Here is a 23,361-nt window from a genome sequence, read left to right on the forward strand (position 1 = left end):
AACCCCCACATCCATCAGATCTGAGTTGACATCTACCTAGCAACTCCTTGCATCAGTCAAATGTGACCCAACCCAACCCAACATTAACATAGAGTCATAGAGTCCTACAGCATGGAGACAAGCCCTTTGGTCCAAATTGGTCCATGCCTACCAAACTGTCCATCCATGCTAACCCCATTTCGCTGCACTTAGCCATTTCCTTCTAAACTTTTCCTATCTATGTACTTGTCTAAATACCTTTTGATGTTGTTAATATAATCAACCTTCTGCTGGCAGCTCATTCCAGATGTATTCCACCCTCTGCGTCAAAACATCCCCCTCAGGGGCCCTTTTATTCTTTCCTCTCTAACCTTAAACCGATGCCCCCCTGTCCTCGATTCCCCAATTCTGGAAAAAAGACAGAGTGCATTCACTCTATCCATGCCTATCATGATATTATACATTTCTATAACAAACTCCCTCAATCTCTTCAGCTCTAAAGAAAAAAGTCTTAGGTTGTTCAACCTTTCCCTATAACTCAGACCATTGCATCCTGGCACCATCCCTGTAAATTTCTTCTGAACTCATCCCAGTTTAACAACATCCTTCCTCTAGCAAGGAGACCCAAACTTAGCATAACACTCCAAATGTGGCCTCACCAACACCTGTACAAGTGCAACATAACTTCCAGCATTTATACTCAGTGCCCTGACTGATGAAAGACAGTATGCCAAAAGCCTTCTTCCCTGTCCTGTCTGTCTGTGACTCCATATACTCGACAGAACTGACCGCTGGCCTCTACTGTGAACCTGACCTCCTGCCCAGCTGACATCCTATCTAGCTAGTGAACAGTCAGGAGGGAGTTGCCCTGGGAGTCTGCAAAATTGACGCCAGACCCTTGAAGTCTCATGGCTTCAGGTTAAAAAGGGGGCAAAAAGGTCCTGCTGTTATCACATACCATCCTCCCTCAGCTGATGAATCAGTACTCCTCAATGCTGAACAAACTTGGAGGAAGCATTAAGGGTGGCAAGGGCACAACATGTCCTTTAGGTGGGGGATTTCAACATTGACCATCAAGACTGGCTCAGCAGTAGCACTACTGATCCAGGTGGTTATGTCCTAAAGAACTTCACTGCTACACTGGGTCTGTGGTAGGTGGTGAGGAAACCAACAGGAGTGAAAAACATACTTGACTTCATCCTCGTCAATCGACTGAGGATTGAGTTGTAGAAATAGCGGAGGCGCTGAATGTGATCTTTCAAACATCACTGGAGTCAGGAAAGTTTCAGATGATTGGAAAATTGCTATTGTAACTCCCTTGTTCAAGAAAGGATCAAGACAGAAGATGAAAATTATAGGCCGATGAGCCTACCCTTGGTTGTAGGTCAGAGTTTATGAATATTGCAGTAAGTAACTCACCCCTAACTCCACAAAGCCTGTACATCATCTCCCAGGCACCAGTGCCAAACACTGATATTATAATGTAAAGGTTGAATTTATTATCAATCAGTGATTCTTTAAGATTGTCTACTGCTATCTATAATTGATAAATAAATAAATAGATAAGGAAATAATGTATTCCAACCCCAGATGAACAACTGTCAAATATCAACATATAACTTTATTCCCCTTCTAACTCCTCACGCTCACAGTCATACACAGATAGAACATAGAACAGTACGGGCTCTTCAGCCCACTATGTTGCGCGGACCTTTTATCCTATTCTAAGATCAAACTAACCTACATACCCTACATTTTACTATCATCCAAATACCAAGTGATGTAAGACTGACTGGTCTGTAATTCCCAGGGTTATCCATTTCCTCTTTTTTGAACAAGGGAATGACATTTGCCACCCTCCAATCATCTGGTACTACTCCAGTAGCCAGTGAGCATGTGAAGATCATTACTTCTGTTGTAATGTGCTGTACCTTTAAGAAAGAGTGAATGCTGTTTTGCACTGAGAGCTTACAAGCACCTGTCATATGATTTAACTAGCAGTCTGAGTGTACTGAAAATTGAAAATATATAACATTTGGCTATGAAATGGAAACCTGCATTGTTTACTGTTTTGGCAACAAATCCAATTTAAACAAACAGTTTAAATTATGCCTCAGGATACTAAAACCCAATCCAGTTTGAATTTATTGTTTTACCAACATCAAACTGATGATCCAATTTTGGGGAAAATGAAAAAGGCAGCCATTTTGAAAATCAGATAGAGCAACTGCAATCGAGAGAGAGAGAGACCCAAGACATTGAAATACTCTCTATCAAAGGTGCCTTTCATACGAAACATCTTAACAGTAAAAAGAAAGAAGATGATCCAGTGAGGTCTTCAGCCGGAAGAAGAAAGACACCAAAGATGACAGCCACTGAAAGGTTTTGAAATTGATTTGATGTAATTTTAATAAATGTTTTATTGGAACAGTATATTATAGCATTGGAGGCAGGTATTAAGCAGTTAAGAGAAAAGGAGCCTTAGTGTTGTGAATATTTGTTGCGTTATGTTCCCTTTTAGAGTTAAAGAATGAATTGATGTTATTTTCTTGAAATATTAGAAATATGAGGTGAGGTGAGCTTCTCTGGGTGTTTGTTTTAATGAAGAGAGAGGTTCACCTCTGTGTCATAACACTTTAGGCACAGCAATCTCTTCCCTCGCTTCCTGCAGCAAACTTAGGTATATCCCGTCTGGTTCAGGCGACTTATCTATCCTCATGCTTTTCAAAATTTGCAGCATATCCTCCTTCTTAACATCAACCTGTTTGAGCATATCAGTCTGTTTCACGCTGTCCTCACAAACAATAAGGTCCCTCTCCCTAGTGAATACTCATACAACATATTCATTAACGACCTCCCCAAATGCCAACTCCAGGCACAAGTTCCCTTCACTATCCCTGATTGGCCCTACCCGCACTTGCTGTAAGTTCTCCGTAAACAACCTCAACATTTCTGTTGTACATTTCCCTGAGAATATCTACTCCAGATTTATGATTCACAGTTCCTGTCTAATAGCATTGTAATTTCCCCCTTCCCCAACTAAATGTTTTCGCGTACCATCTGCTCCTATCCCTCTTCATGACTATAGTAAAGGTCAGGGAGTTGTGATCACTATAACAGAAATGTTCTCCCACCAAGAGATCTGTCACCTGGCTTGGTTTATTACCAAGCACCAAATCCAAATGGCCTCCCCTTTGGTTGGCCTAGCTAAATATTTAATCAGGAATCCTTCTTGGACACACCTGACAAAATCTGCTGCATCCAAACTATTTGCACTAAGGAGGTTCCAGTCAATATTAGGGAAGTTGAAGTCACCCGACACAAGCCTGTTACGTTTGAACCTTGTCAAAATCTGCCTCACAATCGGCTCCTCCATGCTTTTGTTGCTATTGGGTATCTATAGAAAACTTCCAATAAAGTGACTGCTCCTTTCCTGTTTCTGACTTCCACTTATAATGACTCAGTGGACAAACCATCCCCGACAATCTTCCTTTCTCCAACTATTATACTGTCCCTTATTAGCAATGCCACCCACCCATCTATTTTACCTCCATCTCTGTTCCTATTGGAACATCTATATCCCGGAACATTCAGCAACCATTCCTGCCCCTGTGATATCAAAGCCTCCGTAATAGCCACAACATTGTAGCTTCAAGAAACTCCATGCTCCATTGTAGCTCCATGCTCTAAGTTCATCACCCTTATTCTTGACACTTCATGCATTAAAATAGACCCATCACACTGACTGCAGCTTTGCCCTATCAACTGCCTATCCTTCTCACAGTCTCTCTGCATGCTGTATCTGCCTGTTCACCAGCATCCACATCCTTTGATCCATAGTTCCAGTTCCCATCCCTCTGCCAAACTATTTAAACCCTCCCGAAGATCTCTAGCAAACCTCCTGCCCAGGATATTGATGCCCCTCAAGATCAGGTGCAACCCGTACAGGTCCCACCTTCCGCAGAAGATCCACATACCTGAAGCCCTCCCTCCTATACCAGCTCTGCAGCCACGTGTTTAGCTGCACACACTCTCCGTTCCTAGCTTCACTAGACAATGGCACCAATAGCAATCCTGGGATTACTACTCTGCTTTTACTAATTAACCTTACTCTTACTAATCTTTCAATGTTCCCTCAATACAGAAGTTGTCCCACTGGACTGAAGAATTGCAGACATTATTCCACTTTAGAACAGGGGCGAAAGAGGAAAATCAGGGATTTATAGATCAGTTAGCCTAACATCTGTGCTGGGGCACTGGTTGGTGTCTCTAATTAAGGATAAAATAACTGAGCACTTCAAATTTCTTCAGTTAATCAGAGACAGTAGGTCATGCCTGACAAACCTCATTTAATTTTTTGAAGCCATGACTAAGATAGTGGACAGGGGAATGTCTGTGGTTGTTGTTTGTACGGACTTCAGATGGCATGTGATAAATTGCACATAAGAGCTTATTAACTAAGGTAGAGGCTGATGGAATTGAGGGCAAATTACTTATATAGTTCAGAAATTGGTTGAGTGGCAGGTGCCAGAAAATAAGGATAATGAGTAGGTCCTGAAATTTGCAGGATGTGACCAGTGGTGTCCCTGTAAGGATCTGTGTTAGGGTCTCAATTATTCATATTTTTTATTGACAACTAGGATAATAACATAGAAAATCATATATCCAAATATACTGATGACACAAAGTTAGGGGGCATTGTAGACAATGTAGTCAACAGCATAAAATTGCAGAGGGTTCTTGATAGACTCAGTAATTGGGCAAAAATGTAGCAGATGAAGTTCAATGTAAGCAAGTGTGTGGTTATCCATTTTGACCGATATAGTATCGACCTGGATACTTCCTAGATGGCATCAAGTTAAACACAATGGATGCCAAAAGAGACTTGGGGCTTCAGGTGCATGGACCTTTAAAGTACCACAAACAGGTACAGTAAATAATGAAGAAAGCTCATGGAATCTGGCTTTTACACCTCGAGGACATGAATACAAGGATGTAGACAGTATGCTGCAGATATACAAAACCCTGGTTCGACCACAATTGAAGTACTGTGGGAAGATCTGGGCACTACATCTAAGGGAGGATATATTGGCCTTGGAGGGAGTACAACATGGTTTTACAAGAATGATAACGTGGATTTTAGGGGTTTGGTTATGAGGAGAGATTCTAAAGATTAGGCCTGTTTCTCTGTTAGTATAAAGTTGTTGTTACCATCCACTTGAAACTGCAGAGTATGTTGGGAATTCACATCCATGGACCCTGTTTCACCTTTTTATTCTATTTTCCAGGTGTATTTCTTATTCCCTACTCAATCATGCTGGGTCTTGTTGGGATACCAATATTTTTCTTGGAATCTTCCTTTGGACAGTTTGCCAGCCTCGGGCCTGTTGCAGTGTGGAAATCTGTACCAATGTAACAAGGTTAGAGATTATTGAATAATTAAAACTCAGCAACAATTTCAATGCATTTTAATGTTTAATTCATATTAATAAACTAGTTATAATTGAGTGATTAAATGAGAGTGTATCTGAGCCTTGCTGTCATTCCCTTTGAAAACTTTGTTATGTTACACCAAGATATGTCAGTGATTAACACTGATGTTAGTTTAGTTTCTTATTCATTAAATGCGCATGATTGTGATTGTGTTCAGTTCACCTGGATGGTTGACTCCCAATCTCATTGTTTTTTCAGAGTCAATTTTTCCTTGGATCATTTAAAGAATGATTAGATTAGATTCCCTACAGTGCAGAAACAGGCCCTTGGGCCCACCAAGTCCACACTGACCCTCTAAAGAGTAACCCACCCAGATACATTTCCCTCTGACTAACACAACAGACAATTTAGCATGGCGAACCCATCTTTGTTTTGTGGGAGGAAACCAGAGCACCTAGAGGAAACCCACACAGACACAGGGAGACTATGCAAACTCCACACAGACAGTCGTCCGAGGCCGGAATCAAACTCAGGTCCCTAGCGCTGTGACGCTGCAGAGCGAGCCACTGAGCCACTGTGCTGCCCTTGTAAATTGTATCAAGTTGCTGTGGTGAGATTTGAACCCATGTCCCTTGAGCATTAACCTGAGCTTCTTGACTACCAAGCCAATGACTCCTCCAGTATACCACCATCTCCAGGAAACTTGACTAGTAACATGCCCAACTATTGTAAACTAATAGCAAACTACTAGCTCAGAAATGTGTATGCTTGAGCAATGTAATGAATGAGTGTTGGGTTGCCCAATACCACAATATCATGCCCAGTTTCTGACATTGTGTTAGATAACAAAAGCATTGCCTCATCAAGTAAAACACCCTGGTGAGGCAAACTCACACCATAGCAACAGCAGTTACTATCTCTTAAAGACATCATAGAGGTACACATTTAGAAAACAAATTGATGTCCAGCATGACTTTGGAAGCAAACAGTTTGGAATAGGGAGAAGTTTGTTGTCCTTAAACAGCATCAGTTTTTCAGAGTACAGACAATTGTACACATCTGTAGATGGAGCATTAAGCACGAGAACAATGGAACATATTTCTAATTTTCATTAGGATGCAAATTCTTTCAAGATAAAATACATTTCTAAGATTTCCTTGGTAATAAAAACAAATTAAAATGCTAAAGAATGCCCTTGAGCTATGACAAAGGCCAGTGCATTACAGAAAACTTGAATCCTAGAAAGCTCGGTTGATGGAAGTTAATACATAATGACAATTACAAACGTCTTTATTCTTAAGGAAAGAGCAGTATAATTTGGAGAGACAAAAATATCAGAGACACACAGCAAAAGCTGGTGTTTTTGTAAAGGCCAACTCATGGATAGCAACAAAACTGGTATGGATTTGGCATCCAGCAACACCTTCACTGATTTTACTGTTCCAAAACTTCATGCAGTTCTATTTTGCAGATCAAGGTCTAGGTGTGGCCATGAAAAGAACTCTTAAAAATCTTGTCAGAACTCAGGGAGGTACAGTGGCCTTACATTGCCAGGGATCTGGGTTTGAATTGACCCTCAGGCAACTGTCTATGTGGAGTTTACACATTCTGCCCATTTCAGATGGGTCCCACCAGGTGCTTGGGTTTCCTCTCACGGTCCAAAGATATGCATGTTTGGTGGATTGGCTGTGCTAAATTGCTGATAGCATCCAGGGATGTGTAGGTTAGGTGGATTAGTGAGGGGAAATGGAGGGTTGCAGGGATAGGGTAGGAGATTGGTTCTGGATGGGATGCTGTTCAGAGGGTCATGCAGACTCAATGAGCTGAATGGCCTGCTTTCACTCCGTAGGGATTTTATGACTTGACAAGGAGAAGCTTCACATTATTAACATGCACAGTTTTTCTGGGTGGATCAGAAAAGTCTGGATATGATTTGGAAAGATCTTGAAGAGCAGATCAAGATAAGAATTCACTTCAGGATGAACAGACTCGACATCATTTCAAATAGACAAGGATCCTCAAGAGACTATTCACCAGTTTGTTGGAGGATGCCAAAGCAAAGGGCATGAGTATGATTTCACTGAAGAGGAACGACCAGAGAATATTAATGAGTTGATTATCACATTCACATGAATTAAAGTCAGTTGGAAGAAACATTTGTGCAATAAGAAGGGCCACAGTCTTGACCTATTACTTGAGGGTAGACAGATCTATGAAGATGTCGTGGCAGGCCAGCAACAATTACATGCTACCAATACTATTGCAATGGTCAGTAAAGCACAGAAACCCAACAAAAGCTCCAATAGCAGTAGTTTGTTGCACTTCTCCAAAGTCCATGCTCTATTTTTTGATATCTGTAGCATCAAGGGACATGGCTATGTGCAGGAAATCTGTTTCCAAAAGCCAAGTCAGGCCCTTACATTAAACCAACAAGCGACCAACATGACAGTATAGAGTAATAACAAATCATCAGCAACAAGGAAACTGTTACCAAGGTGCACCAAGGCAACCACATTGATGAGGTTCAGAGTCAACCAAATGAAAGTCAAACTTTAGAAAATGAGCAGGCTTTACATGATGTTAATCTCACACTCTGTGTTGGGAGTAGAAAGCAATCAGGAGCTCTTTAATATCATGTGTCCTGAGAAGGCAGTGTGATACAAGATAAAAGCTAAAATCAACACCGGAGTTAGTGTTACCATGTAACCACTATATGGCCTCAATAACATGCACCTGAGCAAGTAATGTTCCATGGTACAGGCTATGAGAAACCATCTCTCAGTGGAGACAGCAGATCAACAATTGTATGTATTGTCAATGAGTGTCAATGCGCAAACTCTCACTGGCTTCCCGAAATATTTAGTCTAACAGATAGATGGTTACCAGTATGTACAGATCTAAGTGCAGTCTTAAATCATGACATTCAAACCACACCCACCAATGCAGAACAAGTCACATATGGTGCAATTGAATTAGTCAAGAATTGGTAAAGTTATAACTTTGAAGTAGTAATTAAGCCAGGTAGCAAAGATGATTGCATATGATTTACAGAACAGCTTATCCAAAATACAAAGATATTCATCTTGATCTGCACCATGATCACCTAAACTATGAAATTAAATGTGCTCTCAAGGCTGACATGTTATACTTTGGACAATGTGAATTGTTTTCATTGGGCGCAGTTTCAAATCATGCCCATGCTACCACAGGAACGCATGAGTATTGAAAGTTCAAAATGATTGGCATAACAATCCAGGGATGAATCGGGATATTCAATGACTCACGAATGCAATATATAAACAGTGGGAGACTCTATATCCATATGATATTTCATCCAATTCTTCAGCAAAGTAGCAACAGAGCTGTTCATATTGTATGGGGAGATTACTTCCTTGTGACAGATTACTTCTCTAAATCACCCATTTTTTTGGTGAATAAGCAGCAAAATGAGTACAAGTGTCACTGACACAATGGTGGTATTTTTAGGTTATTTGGTCTCCCAAGTAAGAATCTCCAAAATTGCTCACTGGGCAGAGAGTGAGAGTTAGAAATACAAATCTTTGGATACCAGCAAAGGTTTCTAAAATATGCAACCAGCCCAGGTCACAGAAATGTATTGCAGCTCATGATATTACATGATAAAGGAACAGAAGCCAGCTCTGAACAATTTATGACAGACCAATCATGCATGAAGAGATTGAGAGTTGAACCCTCTGACGATGTTGTGTGGTAGGGTTGATTAATAGCAACTAGCAGCAACTTACCAAGTTGTCAAACAAGTGCAACAGAGATCAATGAGTACCTTTCCAGGTGGACATACATCCACCAAGTCAGGAAAAATTGTCAAACTTTCAAAACATTACATTGAATTTTGAAACATTAATCTTTAAACTCTGTCTTACCTGTGTGCATAATTGTCAAATTAATTCCATGTGCCTCTGCACAACCATGTATATCTGTTTTGGAAAAGTTATCCTTATTCTGTTGTAAAATATCAGCCCAGATGCTATTTTGCCTTCGGAGTGTACCACTTGTTTGCAATAGTTAATTGTAACAAATGTTTAACAGTCTCTTCAAACCCATGATATTCACACTCAGTTTCTTATGTTATTGGGGATCACATAAGCATTGTCACATCTGGTAAAACATCCTGCTGAAGATAAACTCACACCAGCAGTTGCTGTTCTACTTTGAATAAATTAAAGCTAAATCACAAGATATGGGTTAGCAAAGCAGCTAGTTATGAGCTGCAGTGAGAACTGTGCCCTCAGTTTAAGTTGGAAAACACAAACCAAGGATCCTGTCACTGATTCCCAATCCTTGGTAAAAAAAAACCAAAGTGCATACTACACATTGGGTCAAGTCTGGACCCAGCGAGTTAATAGTTGATGGAGTTCAATGTTTCAGTGGTTAGTTTTTAGGTTGAAGAATGCTCACTTGGACATCAGGTGCGGGATTAAACCCTCAAATGAAATAGACATTGAGGAAACGAGGTAGGAGCTAAAACCAACTCTGGTACTTATCAATGGTGCCAAGTTATATAGTCATAGAGATGTACAGCATGCAAACAGACCCTTTGGTCCAACCCTTCCATGCAGACCAGATATCCCAACCCAATCTAGCCCCACCTGGCCCATATCCCTCCAAACTCTTCCTTTCATATACCCATCCAAATGCCTTTAAAATGTTGCAATTGTACCAGCCTCCACTACTTCCTCTGGCAGCTCATTTCATACATGTACCACCCTCTGTAAGAAAAAGTTGCCTATTAGGTCTCTTTTATATCTTTCCCCGTTCACTCTAAACCTATGCCCTCTAGTTCTGGACTCCCACACCCCAGGGAAAAGACTTTGTCTATTTATCCTATCCATACCTCACATAATTTTGTAAACCTCTATAAGGTCACCCCTCAGCCTCTGACGCTTCAGGGAAAACAGCCCCAGTCTGTACAGCCTCTCCCTATAGCTCAAATCCTCCAACCCTGGCAACATCCTTGTAAACCTCTTCTGAACCCTTTCAAGTTTCACAATATCTTTCCAATAGGAAGGAGACCAGAATTGCACACAATATTCCAACAGTGGCCTAACAAATGTCCTGTACAGCCACAACACGACCTCCCAGCTCCTGTACTCAATACTCTGACTGATAAAGGAAAGCATACCAAAAGCCTTCTTCACTATCCTATCTACCTGCGACTCCACTTTCAAGGAGCTATGAACCTGCACTCTTTGTTCAGGTCTCTTTGTTCAGCAACAGACCCCAAGATCTTACCACTAAATGTATAAGTCCTGCTAAAATTGTTCTTCAATGAGCTTTTTTCTTATTCGTTCAAGGAACTTGTTTTCTCTGGCTGGGCCAGCATTTATTGCCTATCGCTAGTTACTCATGAGAAGTAGTGATGAGCTGCCTTCTAGAACCTCTGCAGTCTATGCGCTGTAGGTTTCCCTACAATGTCCTTTGGAAAGGAATTCCAGGATTTTGACCAAGTGACTGTGAAGGATCAATGGTATATTTCCAAGTCAGCATGGTGATTGTTTTAGAGGGGATTTTTGCAGGTAGTGGTATTCCCTTGTATTTTCTGACCTTGTCTTTCTAAATGGAAGTGGTCATGGGTTTGGAAGGTGCTTTCAAAGGAGCCTTGGTAAATTTCTGCAGTGCATCTTGTAGGTAGCACAAACTGTTGCAATTGCGAATCGGTGTGAAGGGAATGGATGCTTGTAGATGTTTTGCCAATCAAGTAAGCAGCTTTGTCCTGGAGGGTGTCAAACTTCTGGTGTGCTCTTGGAGCAGGCAAGTGAGGAATATTCAATTAAACTCCTGACTTATGCCTTGTAGATGATAACAAGCTTGGGGAGACAGGAGGTGAGTTACTCCTGCAGTGTTCCCAGCCTCTGACCAGCTCTTGTCACCATTGTGTTTGCATAGTAAGTCCAGTTGAGTTTCTGGTTAATGGTGACAACAAGGATATTGATTGCGGGGGTATTCATTGATGGTAACACCATTGAATATCATGGAGCAGTGGTTAGATTGTCTCTTGTTGGAAATGGTCATTGCCTGGCATTTGGGTGGTAGGAGTGTTACTTGCCACTTGTCAGCCCAAGCCTGGATATTGTTCAGGACTGCTTCAGTATCTGAGGAGTTGCGAATATTGCTGAACATTGTGCAATCATTGTGAACATGCCTACTTCTGACCTTATGGTGGAGGGAAGATCATTGATGAAACAGTTAGAGATGGTTGGACCTCAGACACTAACCTAGAACATAGAACAATACAGCGCAATACAGGCCCTTTGGCCCTCAATGTTGCGCCGATCCAAGCCCACCTAACCTACACTAGCCCACTATCCTCCATATGTCTATCCAATGCCCGTTTAAATGCCCATAAAGAGGGAGAGTCCACCACTGCTACTGGCAGGGCATTCCATGAACTCACGACTCGCTGAGTAAAGAATCTACCCCTAACATCTGTCCTATACCTACCACCTCTTAATTTAAAGCTATGCCACCTCGTAATAGCTGACTCAATATTTGGAAAAAGGTTCTCATGGTCAACCCTATCTAAACCCTTAATCATCTTGTACACCTCTATCAAGTCACCCCCAAACCTTCTCTTCTCCAATGAAAACAGCCCCAAGTGCTTCAGCCTTTCCTCATACGATCTTCCTACCATATCAGGCAACATCCTGGTAAACCTCCTCTGCACCCGTTCCAGTGCCTCCACATCCTTCCTATAGTATGGCGACCAAAACTGCACACAATACTCCAGATGCAGCCGCACCAGAGTCTTATACAACTGCAACATGAGCTCAGGAATCCGGAACTCAATTCCTCTACCAATAAAAGCCAGTACGCCATATGCCTTTTTCACAGCACTATTTACCTGGGTGGCAACTTTCAGAGATCTGTGTACATGGACACCAAGATCCCTCTGCTCATCCACACTACCAAATATCCGACTTTTAGCCCAGTACTCCATCTTCTTATTACTCTTACCAAAGTGAATCACTTCACACTTACTTACATTGAACTCCATTTGCCACCTTTCTGTCCAGCTCTGCAGCTTATCTATATCCCGCTGTAATCTGCCACATCCTTCCTCACTGTCAACAACTCCACCGACTTTTGTATCATCCGCAAACTTGCTCACCCAGCCTTCTAGCCCCTCCTCCAGGTCATTTATAAAAATGACAAACAGCAATGGTCCCAAAACAGATCCTTGCGGAACACTGCTAGTAACTGCACTCCAAGATGAACCTTTACCATCAACTACTACCCTCTGTCTTCTTCCAGCCAGCCAATTCCTAATCCAAACCTCCAACTCACCCTCAATGCCATACCTCCGTATTTTTTGCAGTAGCCTACCATGGGGAACCTTATCAAATGCCTTACTAAAATCCATATACACCACATCTACCGCTTTACCCTCATCCACCTCCTTAGTCACCTTCTCAAAGAATTCAATAAGGTTTGTGAGGCACGACCTGCCCTTCACAAAACCATGTTGACTATCCTTGATCACATTATTCCTATCCAGATGTTCATAAATCCTATCCCTTACAATTCTCTCTAAGACTTTGCCTGATGAACTCTTGCAGAGATGTCCTAGAGCTGAGATGACTGGCCTCCGGCATCCATATCCATCTTTCAGTGTTCCAGGTATGACTCGAGCAAGTGAAGAGTTTGTCCCTTGACACTAATTGATTTCAGTTTGCTCAGGCTCCTTGATGCCACACACGGGCAAATGCGGCCTTGATGTCAAGGACTGTCACTTCCACCATACCTCTGGAATCCAGCTGTTTTGTTTAAACCAAGGCCAGGCACTGAGTGACCCTGGAGGAACACAAGCTGGGTGTCACTGAGCAGGTTGTTTCCGATGATTGAGAGAGTGGACTGTTCGGGCAGTAATTGGCTTTTGTGTCCAGAACATATCTGGTCAATGTTTCATGTTGTCAGGTATATGCCAGTGTTCTTACTGTACTGTAAGAGCTTGGCGATGAATTCTGGAGCACAACTCTTCAGTACTGTTGCTGTAACGCTGTCAGGGCCCAAATCCCTTGCACTATGCAGTGACTCTAACTGTTTCTTGACATCAAGTGGAGTGAATTGATTTGGCTGAAGACTGGCATCTGTGATGCTGGCGACCGTCGGATGAGGCCAAGGTGGATCATCCACTCAACAATTTTAGCTGAACATTGTTGGAAATGCTGACCAAATCTAACACCCACTAAGACAATGGCAATACTAGAGGGATAGTTGTAACAACAGAATAATATTCTCTTGTCCAATTCTTGTTTAGATTCTGAACCTAATTGTCTGTAACTTTATCATAATTTCTGAACTCTGAGGATGACCTGTGCTTATATTCAAAACAGGGATAATAAAGTTGATGGCTTATTTTCAACTTTATAAGTTCAGACTGGAGAGAAGCAACATCAGTCACCCATGGCTGCCTTATTTCAAAACACTGTCTCCCTCTTTCTCTCTCAAATTACATTAAACATATTCTAGTTGGAAATACATTGCAATTGAATTCAAGAGAACAGTTTTATTTCAAATAAACAGTATTATTTCTAAACTCTTTTTCCTTTGTTCAATTTTAAGGTGTTGGAGTCACCATGGTCCTTCTGATCATAATTGCCAACATTTCCTATGCCTGCATTATTGGTTACAGTCTGTACTACCTGTTTGCTTCCTTCCAATCACCCCTACCATGGGCAGACTGCTTCAGTTGGTGGGGAGCAGATGAAACATGCAGCAGGACTCCCAAAGGTACAGTGTTCACTTTGACTGGGGACATTCCGTGACTGTTCATATTTTATTCTGTTGATCTGTCATAAGAAAAGTAGCCAATGCTTTCGATAACCAACTTCATTGTGATTGTACAGCAGAGAGACTTGGACAGGATCCAGCTCCAAGGATCATGTCACTGAGTCACTGAAGTGAAAGATTGTCAGGCAAAGAAAATCATCTCTCCTTTAGTATTGTCACTGTTGGTCATTCTCAGCTGCTTTACTCTACCTGGATTGTAGATGTAGGGAAGCTAAGGTAGTTTCAACCTTTTATTATCAGTACCTACATTACTACTGTCTGGTACAGAGATCAGTTTTTCTCTTTGTTTTCATCTCAGGCTCATCTTCCTCAAAATCTTCATTCAATGTCATCAGTAACACAATGAATGATTTACATTCACTCCTTGACCTTTAGGATTAGGGGTCATGAAATTGGATGCTGGATTTTGAGCCTGAAAGGAAATTTGAAGATCAGGACCAGGACGCAGATTTCAAACGTCATTGGTTTTACAAATGGGAGTGAGAGTAGCAACAAGTTTCAGAACAACATGTGTGTTAAACAGAGTTAGGTGGAGGGACAGATAATGTTGAGGAGGTAGGGAGGCTGCAGAAAGACTTGGAGAGTAGATGAAGAAGTGGCAGATGGAACACTGTGGCAAGTGTGGAATTATGCACTTTGGTTGGAAAAGTAGAGCGCAGAATATTTTCTAAATGGAGCAAGTCTTCGGATATCAGAAGCACAAAGGAATTTCAGAGTCCTAGTTCAGGATTTTCTTGATGTGAATATGCAGGTTCAGTTGGGTGCTGGGAAGGCAAATGCAATTTTAGAATTTATTTTAAAAGGCTTAAAATGCAAGAGCAGGAATATACTGTTGTGATCGTAAAGGATCTGTTCAGATTACTTTTGGCAAATTACAAGCAGTTTTGGGCTCTGTATCTAAGGAAGGATGTGCTGGCATTGGAGGAGGAGGAGGCTTACAAGAATGATCATGGGGATGAATGGCTTGTCATAGGAGGAGCAGTTAGGGACTTCGGGTTTCTACTTGATGGGATTCAGAAGGATGAGAGGGATCTTATTGAAACTTGCAAAATACTGAAAGGCCTATATAGAGTCTGATAGGACCCGAGACACAGCCTGAGAGCGATGGTACGAAGCCTCAGAGCTGAGATGAAGGGTGAATCTGTGGGACTCATTTCTGCAGAAGACAATGGAGGCCAAGTCATTGAATATATTTAAGACAGAAAGATAGGTTCTTGATTCGTCATGGGATCATAGGTTATGGGGAGATGGCAGGAGAATGGGGTTGAGAAACATATCAGCTATGATTGAATGGTGGAATAGACTTGATAGGTTGAAAGGCATAATGATCTTCCTATCTCTATAGCCTTATGATCTTATTTTATTTCAAAAATGTTTAAGTTGTTTCCCTCTGAGTCAAGGAAACCAATGTGTGACCTGCAACTGGTGTCAATTTTAAGTACCAATAGCCAATGACTTACAACAGTGTTTGCCCTTATTCAATACATTGGGAGGTGCTCTTCTAGTCAGCTGACTATGTACATATTCTTGCTGCATTTTGCCTCTTAAGGGAAGGTGTGAGTCTTGGAAAACAGGAAATTCATGATTTAAATAATACCTTTTAATTTCCATATATCTGCATTTTGGACTCACATTCCTGTCTGTGACCCTGTGCATGGGTCTAGGAAGTTACTCTCAATCTTTTTTTTATTATAAAACACAATTCACAGGTTTTGAAGCCTGGAAAGTGATCGTACTGGAGTTAGGGAATCAGAAGTAATTAATTATCAGGATTAATATTCATTTTCTGATCCATTAATGAAAGCTTATCACATGGCTTTTGACAGTGGTAATGCCCCAACCTCTGACCCACAAGGTTCATTTCTAACCCCCCCCCGCTGGAGAGGTGTGTCATAAAAATCTGAACAAACTGATCAAGGGACGTGGCACCACTGTCTATGCCAATGTTCATTGTTTATCCCAAATGCCCTTAGTAATGTTGTGGTGAACCACTGCAATCTGTAATAATGGTATAGCATAGATATGTATATTGTAAATATTGAGAGTTAGAACTTGTTCATAAGATGTGGATATGAAAATATAGTCATGAAAATACCTAAAAAATGTGTCAATATAATATCTGAGTTAATGTGTGAGGGATTGAGACCAGGGAGTTTGAGACTTAAGCTTATAGACCAGACTGAGTCAGGAGGCTGCGGTATCGTCTTTGAGGGATGGGATGTCTGAAAGCTCAGTGATTGGCTGGTCCTTCCTGAGTGAGTCTGAATACATTAACTATCACATGGCTAGCACAGACCAAGTGGATCTGAAGGGACACATTTGGCGCCCATGTAGAAAGTTCTTTACTCATTTGTCTCTTCTGTTTGTGCTCCACAATGCTGACATTTCTGTCAGCTTCAAACATGGTGTATGAGACACTTTTCTTAAAATCCCTAAATGATGCTGTCATTAGTGTGAACTAATAATGTGGAATACAAGAAGGGAGCTCAGTATATGTACCCAGCGTGTACAGTCTGGATAGAATGAAGGGCCAATTAAAACCATTCACAACCAATGGTGACTCAGTGGAAATTTTTATCCACACAGCAAGAAGTTAGGATTGCATATGTATTGCCTGAGAGTGTGGTGGAGGTTATTTTTATTCAAGACATTCAAATGGGAGATCGATCATTGTTTGAAAAGGAAGGAGTTCAGAGCTACTGAGTGGAGGAACTAGGTGAAACTCTAATTTGGATTTTCACAACAGTTTGCATCGTCTCATTCTATGCTATAATAATTTAGTGATTCTCTGTGCTGTTGCAGGCTGGTGTTCAACAAAAAACATGGTGTCTCAGTCCCTGTGTGATTTCTTTCACATGCAGGATATGCTATTGAGTGTCATAGGATGCATCTTCATGAAGTGGGAACCTTCACTGTTGATGTACCTATTTGTGTGTTAAGGGAGCTTTTGGGCCACTTGCATCTACCACTAGTACCAAACACTTTATGGAAGCCAGTAATTGAACAATGCAATTTTCTTCGATGTCATTGGATACCTCTATTGGGCACCCACCTGAAAATCTACCCTCCTAGGAAACAACAGACCAGATAGAGTGAACCCACATATTGTGCCCCTTCCCCACCCCCACCCTTCAACACATACATAAGAATGCCAATGGCAGCCAGCATACCCATTTAAGACATCTCTTAGGGAGTCAATTTACGTCTGGCAAGAAAGGCCGTCCTCAAACCATCCTACCCTGGATTCAATGAGTGGACACTGGGAAGAAGAGAGGCTCTTCATTTTATATATTCCTACCTCAGTCTATGCCTCTGATTCCACCTTATGTAATGGATGAGGTTGGGTTGGGTTGCCCAGAGACCCTGATTGTACCACTAGAAATGGCAGCAATGTTCAACAAGGAGCAGTAAAGTTCTAAAACACATTCAACATTTTCTAGATCCATTTTGCAATCTTACTCTGGATGATGGATATTTTGAAGTCATTAATACAACATGGCTGCAGACGTATAATAACACTTGCCTAAATGGATCAGAAATCTCCATTCCTCACCAGGGTCCGAGTGAGCAATATTGGGAGTAAGTACATTGTTGTTTAGTGTGACAGACTTTGATTAATGCTGACAAAAGAAACATTAAGTCAAAACTTCCTGTCTTCCATTCATCCTGAAAATTTGCAAGAAATACTAAAGTGAAGGGAAAATAACAGGAACAAAAAAAACCCAGAAATTGTTGGAGAAACTCAGCAGGTTTGGTAGCATCTGCAGAGAGAAAGCAGAGTTAATGTTTTGGGTCCAGCAATCTTTCTTCAGAACTGGACCTGAATCATTGACTTTGCTTTCTCCCCATAGGTGCTGCCAGACCTGCTGAGTTTCTCCAGAAATTTTTGCTTTTGTTTCAGATTTCCAACATTTGTTTTATGTTAGTGGAAAATAACAGATGCTGAATGAGAGGTGTTATCCGATTGGTTGACAAGTGAACTCTGATTGGTTGAGTTGTTACACTGAGGGATGTGCCCATTAGAGCTATTTGACATTTACCTGGCAGATTTTGTTTAAATTTAAACCAGGAGGTTGATAGATTGGCCAGAGCATTGCCCGAGTTAATGGCTGTCATCTATTCTGTTCATTTGAATTGGGGCAGAGCTCATACACAGTTTTTCTGTCTACAAAGACGATCCCTGTGTATTAATATACAAAGTTTCCAGTTCATGCAAGTGTGCTACACTGGAAAATCATAATTGTAGCTTTATCCTAAATTTAATGCAAGTGTAATTACATAGAACATAGGAAAGTACAGCATAGAACAGGCCCTTTGGCCTACCATGTTGTGCCAAGGTTTAATCCTAATGTAAAATAAAATAACCGAACCTACGCACCCCTCAACTCACTGTTATCCATGTATATGTCCAGCAGTCACTTAAATGTCCCTAATGACTCTTCTTCCACTATCACAACTGGCAATGCATTCCATGCATTCACAACTCTCTGCGTAATGAACCTACCTCTGACGTCTCCTTTATACCTTCCTCCTAAAATCTTAAAACTATGACCCCTTGTGCCAGTCAATCTTGCTCTGGGGAAATCTCTCTGGCTGTTGACTCTATCCATGCCTCTCATGAGGGATATGGCCTCCTCTATATTGGGGTGACAGGCCACCTACTTGCGGAACGTTTCAGAGAACACCTCTGGGACACCTGGACCAACCAACCCAACTACCCCGTGGCTCAACACTTCAACTCCCCCTCCCACTCCACTAAGGACATGCAGGTCCTTGGACTCCTGCATCGCCAGACCATAGCAACATGGCGGCTGGAGGAAGAGCGCCTCATCTTCCGCCTAGGAACCCTCCAACCACAAGGGATGAACTCAGATTTCTCCAGTTTCCTCATTTCCCCTCCCCCCACCTTGTCTCAGTCCCAACCCTCGAACTCAGCACCACCTTCCTAACCTGCAATCTTCTTCCTGACCTCTCCGCCCCCACCACCCCCTCCGGCCTATCACCCTCACCTTATCACCTTCACCTTAACCTCCTTCCACCTATCGCATTTCCAACACCCCTCCCCCAAGTCCCTCCTTCCTACCTTTTATCTTAGCCAGCTTGGCACACTGTCCTCATTCTTGAAGAAGGGCTCATGCTCGAAACGTCGAATCTCCTGCTCCTTGGATGCTGCCTGTTTGCTGCGCTTTTCCAGCAACACATTTTCAGCTCTGATCTCCAGCATCTGCAGTCCTCACTTTCTCCATGCCTCTCATTACCTTGTATACCTCAATCAGGTCACCTCTCTTCCTCCTAATCTCAGCGAGAAAAATCCGAGCTTAGTCAACCTCTCTTTGTAAGACAAGCAACATCTTGGTAAACCTTCTTTGCACCCTCTCCAAAGCCTCTGTGTCTTTCCTATAATCGGGCGACCAGAACTGGACACAATATTCCAAGTGTGGTCTCACCAGGGACTTGTAGAACTGCAACAAAACCTTGCGGCTCTTAAACTCGATCCCCCTGTTAATGAAAGCTAAAACACCACATGCTTTCTTAACAACCTTATCCACTTGGGTGGCAACTTTGAGGGATCTATACACTTGAACACTAAGATCCCTATGTTCCTCCACACTGCCAAGAATCCTGTCTTTAATCCTATTTCAGCATTCAAGTTCAGCGTTCCCCTTCTAAAATGCATCACTTCGCATTTATCCAGATTGAACTCCTTCTACCATTTCTCAGCCCAGCTCTGCATCCTGTCTATGAGGTGCTGCAACCTACAGTAGCCCTCGATACTATCAACAGCACTTCCAACCTTTGTGTCATTTGCAAATTTACTAACCCACCCCTCAACCTCTTTATCCAAATCATTTATAAAATTTATGAACAACAGAGGTCCAAGAACAGAGCTCTGTGGGACCCCACTCAACATTGACCTCCAGGCAGAATACTTTCCATCTACAACCATTCTCTGCCTTCTGTCAGCCAGCCAATTCTGAATTCAGACAACCAAATCTCCCTGTAACCCATACCTCCTAACTTTATGAATGAATCTACCATAGGGAACCTTATCAAATGCCTTGCTGAAGTCCATATACACCACACCCATTTCTCGACCTTCATCGACCTGCTACGTCACCTCCTCAAAGAACTCAATAAGATTTGTGAGGCATAACCTGCCCGTCACAAAGCCATGTTGACTGCCTTTAATCACACTATGCTTTTCCAAATAGTCATAAATCCTACCCCTCAGAATTCTTGCCAAAACCTTGCTGACCACAGACGTAAGACTGCCTGGTCTGTAATTGCCAGGGATTTCCCGATTCAATCTGCCATGTTTTATCGCCCACTCTTTTACTCTGCCTGTATCCCTCCAGTCTCTGTGTGTCATCCTCACCATTTGCCTTCCCATCTATTTTCATATCATCCACAAACTTGGCGATAGTCCATTCACTTTCCTCATCAAAGTCATTCATATATTGTAAATAATTGTGGCCCCAGCCCTAGAGCACTACATTAGTTATAGGCCATCCTGAAAATGCCCCCATTATCGCAAATCTGTCTTCTATTAGTTAGTCATTCCTCTGCCTGTGCTATTATCCTTCCTCCAACACCACAGGTTCTTATTAACGAGCCAAGTGCATAGTATTGAATGTGTTTTCAAACTCCTCCTCCACAAATGGTGGGATTGTCCTGTGAGAAAGTGAGGACTGCAGATGTTGGAGATCAGAGCTGAAAAATGTGTTGCTGGAAAAGCGCAGCAGGTCAGTCAGCATCAAAGGAGCAGGAAAATCGATGTTTCGGGCATAAGCCCTTCTTCAGGAATCAGATTCTTGAAGAAGGGCTTATGCCCAAAACGTCGATTCTCCTGCTCCTTGGATGCTGCCTGACCTGCTGCGCTTTTCCAGCAACACATTTTTCAGGATTGTCCAGTGAGGAATTTTGTGTGTCTGAATGAGATAATCTTTCATTCTTCTAAACTCTAGATCCTAAAACTACCTCTCTGTTTTAGGAGCAACCATTTTACACAGCTAGCATTTGCCAAGATTTCTGCAAATCTGCCTCAACTTGAAAATAAACAGCATTTTTCCCCAAACCCAAAAGACTTCAGAATCTTCGATCTGAGAGACCAATGTACGGCTCTGTTTATTTTGTTCCCTTGTAATTATTTGAACACTCAGGATTATCCAGTAAACATAGTTCAGTTTTAGAATCTCAATTAATATTAAACACTGTATCGTGAATTTGTATTTGCAGGCTGGCTTGGTACAGTTAGAATGTTTTTCTTGGGAACAGTTGAGTGAATTATTGATACGATCCATCAGTCTTTGGGATGTATAACATTGAAACATGGCATCACACCAGCACTAAAATTAATATACCACATTATTTATTTGTTCTAAGCAAAACATCTTGTTGGTTTAATATCAGCATCATGTTCGTAACAAAAATAGTAACAATGTGAAACAGTTGACTTCAACTCTTGATCAAACATTGGAGATACCTTGCCCTTTCAGACCTGAGGAGGACTGGGCACTTCCAGGCCTGCCTTAGGGCCTGTGATGTCTGGTTGGAACATACATTGAGGGATTATCTGATCAGTGGCCATTACCTGCAGGGTGCTTGAGAAGTGCCCTACTTCAACATTACATTTACATGGCCAATAAATTTACAAGGTTGCTGATCATGCCCATTTTGCAGTATATGAAAACATAGGAATCTCAACATGTGTACTGACTTCTGAAGGTAGATCATTGGTATATAGGAGTAGAGAACCCCTGGCTGATTTCCCAACTAGAACTCTCGCTAAAGAGATTAATTTGACTGTTCCATTTCAAGTGTAAATTTGAGCATAAGATGGAGCCCATTAAGGCATGCCACGAATTTTTTCATGCAGTTGCAGATTCAAATATAGCCAACGCACCCATATTCTGTTTGAATAAGATGTAGAAAGAGAAAAACATAAAGGACATCAAACTTCAGTAACCATTCTCTTATTTAAAAGTAGGACTTATTCTGTAACAACTGAATATTTTTAAAAGCCCTGTATATTGCACTAAATACTCAGATGCATTGAGCACATAGTATCTATGTGTAATAAACAGGACCCTTATGAAAAATATTTTCTCTTTTTTTAACTCAGTCAAGCAGTTTTACACCGTACAAGTTCATTGGATGAGACTGGGGAGATAGTCTGGCATTTAGCCCTCTGTCTGCTTCTAGCCTGGCTGATGGTTGGGGCAGCATTTTTGAAAGGAATCAAATCTTCAGGAAAGGTAAATGACTGGTGATGAAGACAGTTACAACTACTGACAAAATACAGATTCCCTGTAAGAATAAAACTAGAATTTATTGACTGTTGTGAAGTGCGTATTTTATATCCTTGGTGATGTTAACAGTTCCTGCAAGGTATAGAGAACAGAAAATGAACTAGTGTGCAGTAATCCTTTGTAGCTTCCACAGAGCATGGTTACCCTTTGAGGGGATACAGCCTTGAAGAGGAGCAGATATGACACCTCATGCCGCTCAATCACCTGCCAAGTGTTCAGCCACAAACTGTGTGGGTCCTGCTCTGAACAACATAACAATCAGAGAAATGACGAGGCTGAAATAAGTTTGAAAAAGAAGTGTGAAGAACAGTCACAAATTGTAATATTCACAACTGAAATTGAACATCACTAATTTCTAGCCCCAGCAATGCCCCCAAATTCCTGAATGTGTCCCTCATTCTAAGGGTTTCAGTCACTGACACAGGGACTCTGGGGGAAATTCCAATTGCTGCGGAAGGCTGGGCGGGACTGGGGGAAGGGACTGAGCAGATTAGGGTCAGGGTTTTATTTACCATTTGTCTGGACTATTAGAATAGTAAAGAATCATGAAATATGAAATGTTGAATATATTCATGAAGTTCTCATCAATTCTCCTGAATACATCTGTCATTTCCCTGAATGTGATTAATTATAAAACTATAAATAATATTGTAGAATTTAAACTTATTTCCAACATGTAGCTCAGTGTTAAATATCCCCATCATGTAACCAACTGTCTTCTGATTCACTCTTTGTTTATATTCCTATCAGTTTACAATCAGCTGGATCCAATAAAGTAAATGTTGTACCACTAATACAGGAAAATCTTCCA

General features: G+C 41.5%; 1 pseudogene; it reads left to right on the top strand.

Moving 5' to 3' along the window:
• The window catches only part of LOC132819998 (sodium- and chloride-dependent neutral and basic amino acid transporter B(0+)-like), a 138,165-nt pseudogene that overhangs the window by 101,636 nt on the left and 13,168 nt on the right, over window positions 1-23,361 (top strand).

The sequence above is a fragment of the Hemiscyllium ocellatum genome, chromosome 11 (genome assembly GCF_020745735.1).
Source record: "Hemiscyllium ocellatum isolate sHemOce1 chromosome 11, sHemOce1.pat.X.cur, whole genome shotgun sequence".
NCBI classification, from domain to species: Eukaryota; Metazoa; Chordata; class Chondrichthyes; order Orectolobiformes; family Hemiscylliidae; genus Hemiscyllium; species Hemiscyllium ocellatum.